The sequence below is a fragment of the Limulus polyphemus genome, unplaced genomic scaffold, assembly GCF_000517525.1.
Source record: "Limulus polyphemus unplaced genomic scaffold, Limulus_polyphemus-2.1.2 Scaffold127, whole genome shotgun sequence".
NCBI lineage: Eukaryota > Metazoa > Arthropoda > Merostomata > Xiphosura > Limulidae > Limulus > Limulus polyphemus.
The window spans coordinates 581,538-587,281 of record NW_013665737.1 but is presented as its reverse complement, the minus strand read 5'-3'; the positions used below and the strand labels follow the sequence as shown (position 1 = coordinate 587,281).

Sequence of the window (5,744 nt, the reverse complement as noted above, 5' to 3'; positions counted from 1 at the left end):
GGGGGGGGGGGGGGGTTTGGGCCCCTCCGTTTTTTTGAAATTTAATATTTTTACATACTGCTAGTGAGAGAACCTGTTGTTAAAATATTTGAATCCCACCACTGGCTATATATATCAAGTATCATGGGAAAGTTTGTTTGTCTATGGATGCCTCTCCCCCTAAACGAGATGACCGATTTAGACCAAACTTGGCACGCTAACTTAGTTGTCAAAAGCAAACCAAATTCATCTTAAACTTCCCATATACGAGTATATATTGTTACTGCAATAGCTATTGTAAATAGTTGAGTTTGAACAAGACTTGCATCAAAACAAAATTGTACAAGTTGAAGATTGCAAGTAAAGTTGTCAGCATTTTGACGTGTGTTCTGTTATAACCAAAACGTACAATAATAAAATATCCAGCTACAATGTGGAGAATAAAGATATTGCTGCTTTTTCAGTTTCCAGCTCTTTTCTGATTCGCCCCATTTAACTTCCAGTTTATACTAGTTAGAATAAGCGATTAAGCTTAAGCAAGATTTTTCAAAATTAAAATATGTTTTAGGATATTTCTTACTTCTTGATGTGGAATATAGTTTTTTCTAGAACCAAAATTAAAGATTATTATTAAATTTAATGCATTAACTGTACCCAGTTCAGACAGTAGAAATCTTAACTACATCTCTACTGTGAAAATGGTTGCTTTGAACCAGAAGTGACGCAAATGCTTTGCCATTTCTGTCAAGTTTCTTGACTTTTACACCTCACTTCCGGTCCACTTCCCCTGCCTCACAACACTTTTCTTGGAGAATGAAAGCTACTGAAAATCCTTGCAGAGATTTTGCTCACTGTTGGCCAATTTATGTGTTTTCGAGAAAAAAAGAAGACGAAAGAATGCAGTCTTCTTAAAATGATAAGCAAAACTTTTAAGATAATATATTTAAAGTGCATTACAATAGCTTTAATAACAATAATTATTAATAAAAATTAATCTTGAATTATTTAATATTTGTCTTGTCGCTCATTTTTAATAAAATTGATATTGAATTTCGATCTGAGCAAGCTGTGTACTTAGAAAGAAACTGAGCTATTTTCTGGTTGAGTTCTTCGCTTGATTAATTCCCTCTTTATTGTTTGCCGTTATCACTTTATGAATAATTTATCAGCTGTTTCTGCATGCTTTATTTATAACAGTTCTCCTACCACAAAACTTTTGTCGGCATTCTTTCGAAATAGTTCTCTATAGCCTTAGCGTTAGCATTTTTAAAAATGCGTACACCAAATGCAAACCTTATTTAAAAAATCTGCACAGCCCGTGAAAGCTGCGTATATCTATCTCAAGCAGTAATCTATCATCAACTGACAACACAGTAAGTTGACGCAAGAGCAGACCACCTGATGAAAAACACTGCTTCCACCCCGCAATTTCAGTATTAATATCATCTTTACAAAAAACAAGGCTTAACTTTTCTCGGCGAGCACACACACACACACACACACACACACACACAAAGGTACAAACGTACTGAAGCACAAAATTTCTTGTTTTTATGTATATATTTTTTAATTATTGTTATAAAAGTAACTAAAATAAAAAAATTGGAAACTTGTTAGGTGAAATAAGAAAACGTGAATGAAAATAGTTAGACAAACATTCTGGACAAGGTCTGCATGCGAGCTGTTCATGAATTACGTAATTCATTTACGTTACTCGCCGATCGATTTATCATTTTTATATATGATTAGTACTTAGGTTCAAAGAGCAATAAAACTAAATTAAAATAGCTGTGAAAAGGATAGGGGATTGAATATTTAGGATAAACAACTAATTGTTTGTTAAAATCCGCAATCATTCTAGAGATATAAAAGGTAAATCAGAGTTGATTTCGTAATTTTTGTGGTGGTTAGAAGCTCGGTCAGTTGTACAGAGGCCCAAAGTGTTAGGGTAGAGAAAATAACAGATAAATTATATAATATTTTACTGGAAAAATTGATATTCATTTAGAAGGCTCTAGAGGTTTGGGAAATGACATTTGAAAACTGTAAGATGAAAAAAAGTATTTTCAGTCTTAACATGAAAATCACTAGTCTGAGTCCATAAGTTCACAGAGGAATCTTTAGTAAAAATAATTAATTAATAAGCTGTTTTTTGTGTATAAAAGAGTTGTAATGATTACTGAAAACTTTCCAAATTTCGTGTAAAAACACTATTTACATTAAAAGTTATGTATTAAATCGAAATTAACCGGCAGCAACCATACGAATTTATCAAACGACAGAGATACAATGAACTTCTTTTCAATTAGTATTGAGAGACTTGAAAGTGCATGCATTACAAGGTAGCAATAGCAGCTTATCTATCTTAGACTGCAGCATGCTTTTTTTACGTAATTGGCACATAGAAACACTATTTTAGTCTATGAACCAGTACGCTGTACAATAATTATTAAACACCAGATTGCTACCAAAAATACGTACATCAAACGCAATGGCATGCCATAAATGCGTGTGATAGTTTCAAAACGCGTACTTTACGAAAGATTTTGCATAAACGCCATGGCTGGTTCTCGATTGTGGTACCATTTGTCCCACGTGTGACGTAATTGACTCATACCTACAATCACTTGTCTGATACCGACGTTAATAATTGTGGCATTCAAGTCCATTGATATCCAGAAAAATAGTACAACACTATACATTTTCCTGGCTTTTCCAGGCGATATCAGGTCGTCAATACCTAATATCCACTTTCACTATACAAACAGTCCATACCATCATGTTTCATTTTTTCTTATTGTATTAAGTTATCGAAAAAGTAATTACCAATATAATATTATTCAGTGGCCAGATAAAATTTTAATAACTAATTAGTAACACGTCCCTCAGGAGCCAAGGTGTGTTTTGACACTACAATTTGTTGAATATTAAAAGTAAGTTCAATCCAGAAACCCCCAAAGAGGGTGGTTTTTTGACGAGACAAGTTTTCGTTTGTTAATTGATAAATGTTTTAAGTGAAATATAGCTTCCTCAAGTCTCCATGCTAACTAGTACTAAGGTCTACCAGCTAGGAGTAAATTCAGTATATATCAATAAAACCATATTCTCGGCATCATTAATTCTTAATGCTTCTGCTATCACCTTTTTTATATTTAGCTTTCAACTGAGATGTCAACGATTTCACCTGCGATTATGTACGGAAGGTCGAAGCATCACGATGGTCAGCAGTAGGATGTGGGAACGTTTGATATTCATATTGGGACTGTAGCTGTGTAGTGCTTTTCGAATAGGCCCGGCATGGCCAGGTGGTTTGACGTGATCTCCAGAAAGGTGGAGATCCTATTGCTAATAATTCTAAAATTTTGCCTACGCAACTAGTCAGACTGGTTTGTCGGTAGCTTCTTGGTTTATTCGCTGTTTTGCCTTCCTTTAGAAACATGAGAACAGTTGCCTGCTTCCAAGAGGCTGGGATCTAACCAGAATTAAGGGATAAATGGTCAAACAATTTCTGAGTACCCATTTTTTAAGAGAATGGTTTGTATTCCATCTTCACCTGGAGTCTTGTTTTTGGTTTGATTCACAGATATATTACTTCTATTCATGTTATTAATTGTATTATTTTACTTGCATAATCATTACTTAAATTTTTATGAATATGTTGTAGTTACTGGAAAAGTTTTGTGTGTATATTTGTTTATTTTGTTCTATATACTCGTATGCTGTGTTCAAATAGTGTGTCCATGTATAGTTTGTGTTTTAAAAGTTTTTCCTCAATTGTTTCCTTTTTGTTGTTTTTGTATGCTATTTCGTTTTCCTGACGTAAGGATGGATATATTTTATACCTATTTTGGTTATTTGTAAATCGTTTCAGATGTGACCAAAAGATTTTAAGGGTCTGTGTGTTCATTCAGTTTTCAATAAAAATAGTCTAAGTTGTCTTTTTTTAGTTGTTTCATTTCGTTTATTTGGGTTTTGACGTAAGGATGTATTTTCTTCTCAGGTGACAACGTTGTTTTATGATGTTTATAATTTGGGTGTGAGGTTTCCATTTATTTTTGAGTAGTATATTGTTTTTGTTTTGCTGTTGTCTGTTCTGCAGCTTTAAGGCTCTCAGTGATTGTTTGACAGTAATAATCAATATCAGATTTATTGTTGATTCTCGTAATAATTGAGCAAGGAAGCTTGCATATTTTTCCCAGTTTGCTTTTTTATAATTAATTTTAGGTTTTCCTATGGGCTTATTATAATGGGGTACGAGATCAAAGACATGTTATTTGTAAGTGATCGCTATCAAATTCAACTTTAAAAATTGAACATTTATTATTAATATTAGATGAACTTATACACAAATCCAGTATTTCATTACTATTGTATTGGAAGCTTGTAAGTGTTGGAGTTGTATCATTCAACAGCATACATTCACTACTTTCTAGAAATTCCAACAATTGTCTTCCATTTGTTGTAGTTTCCTTACATCAAAAATGTTTGTTTGCTATGGAGATCTCCAATAATTATTAATTATTATTAATATGTTGATTTAGGTTATTTAAGAAGTTAGTATCTATTATTTTGGTTGGAGAACAATAAATGGTTGCTATTGTTAAGCTGCTATTATTTGATATATGTATATCTATTCGCAATATGAGGGTCGTGGGTTCGAATCCCCGTCACCGATTATGCTCACCTTTTCAGCGGTGGGGGAGTTATAATGTGACGGTCATTCCCACTATTCGTTGGAAAAAAAGTAGCCTAACAGTTGGCGGTGGTTGTTGTTGACTAGCTGCCTTCCCTTTAGTCTGTCATTGCTAAATTTTTGACGGCTAGCTCAGATAACCCTCGTGTAGCTTTGCGCGGAATTCAAAATAAGCAAAGCCAAATCAAACTATTTTTTCCACAAAAATACGTCTTGGCTTATACTAGTTTGAAACTTTATGCTACTTTCTTCAGCAGACTGTTATTGATAATGATAATAATAAGAGGTGTGATTTCATTGGCTCTAATAAAATAAAAAAAATAGTTGAAGAAGAAGCAAGGCACATCCATTAAACATTAAATTAAGTTAAACAACAAACCTGGGAAATAACTTTAATAAATAGTTCAAACTCCCATAAAAGAAATTGTTTTCGATTTTTCCATCTTTTGTTTTGATTGGCCAGTGCCCAAATTATATCCAAAAGTATGAAAATTGTTGCAACGGCAATTAATATTTATTTCTCAAAAGTCAAGTGACTCTTATTTTGGAAACGTATTACCATTAATCTTCCGAGTCTTAAATGTTAGATTTTCATAAGAAATAATTGTTCGTGAAGTTGTCAGTTTATAATGTAAATCGGAGTTGTGTGAGAAGATGCTATCTAATTGGAACATCATCATCAACAATGGCACCATCCTTAAAAAAAGTGGCATATTTTAGTGCTTCATTGTGGTAGAAGTCAAGAGTACAAGTATACTTATAATTTGTTCTTAATTGACATCTTGTGAAAAACGTGTTACTTCAGCTTTTTTTATCAGTCGTAATAATCTGTTACAAATAACTATCGTAGGCACGAGCATAGAAACTACAATCAATAAATTAAATAAGTGGTTAGGTCGTTCGACTCGCATTTGAGGGTCGTGGGTTTGAATCCCCGTCCCACCAAACATGCTCGACCTTTCAGCCGTGGGGGCGTTATAATGTGTCGGCCAATCCCTTTATTCGTTGATAAAAGAGTAGCCCAAGAAATGGCAGTGGGTGGTGATGACTAGTTGCCTTCCCTCTAGTCTTT

The 5,744-nt window shown here is 33.5% G+C and overlaps 1 protein-coding gene across 3 annotated transcripts in view; it reads left to right on the top strand.

Annotated features, from left to right (window-relative positions):
* Window positions 1-5,744, top strand: part of LOC106473243 (arrestin red cell-like) — a 65,756-nt gene that overhangs the window by 18,204 nt on the left and 41,808 nt on the right. The gene's annotated exons all lie outside the window — the stretch shown is intronic.